At 38.6% G+C, this 691-nt stretch overlaps 1 non-coding gene across 1 annotated transcript; it reads right to left on the reverse strand.

The window, feature by feature from the left end:
* Positions 1-244: 244 nt before the first annotated feature.
* Positions 245-371, reverse strand: LOC133058919 (U6atac minor spliceosomal RNA). The gene has a single exon (XR_009693430.1). It is a non-coding gene; the product is annotated as a U6atac minor spliceosomal RNA (small nuclear RNA).
* Positions 372-691: the final 320 nt, after the last annotated feature.

Genomic DNA, 691 nt, shown 5'->3' on the forward strand with positions numbered 1-691 from the left:
CTGTCCAAAGGACTCTAAAGAGTCTTCTCCAGCATCATTTCTTTAGTGTTCAGCCTTCTTTATGGTCCAGCTCTCACATCCATACATGAATACTGGAAAAACCATAGCTTTGACTATACAGGCCTTTGTTGGCAAAGTAATGTCTTTGCTTTAAAAAAATTTTTTTTATTTTTCAAATTTAATGTTTATTTTTCACAAGATAAATCATCCTTTAAAATACATCCCCCTACTTTGGAAAGCACAAAAAAAAATTTGGTTAGATGCCACAAAGTAGGTAGGCAATGCCTTAATCATATGCATGTTGTCAGGCCCAAGAGCCTCTTCCATCCTTGTCAAGAGGAGTGCTAACCTTCTCTCCTTTCATACAACACACGTCTCTGCTTTTTAATACACTGTGTAGGTTTTTCATAGCTTCTCTTCCAAGGAGCAGGTGACTTTGAATTACATGACTGCAGTGATTTTGGAGTCCAAGATAATAAAATCTGCCACTGTTGCCACTTTTTCTCCATCTATTTGCCATGAAGTGATGGGACTGGATCCTAGTTAGGTTGAGAAATTGACAGAGCCACTGGCAAGAAGGGTGAAGAGCAAAGAGGTGCTAAGTTTCCAAAAACACCAAAGTTAGAATCAATGACTGTAGCATTGTTTCTAAGCTACAGCAAGGGGTCCATCACTTGTTCAGTAACTAGGA

Source organism: Dama dama, chromosome 6 (assembly GCF_033118175.1).
Source record: "Dama dama isolate Ldn47 chromosome 6, ASM3311817v1, whole genome shotgun sequence".
NCBI classification, from domain to species: Eukaryota; Metazoa; Chordata; class Mammalia; order Artiodactyla; family Cervidae; genus Dama; species Dama dama.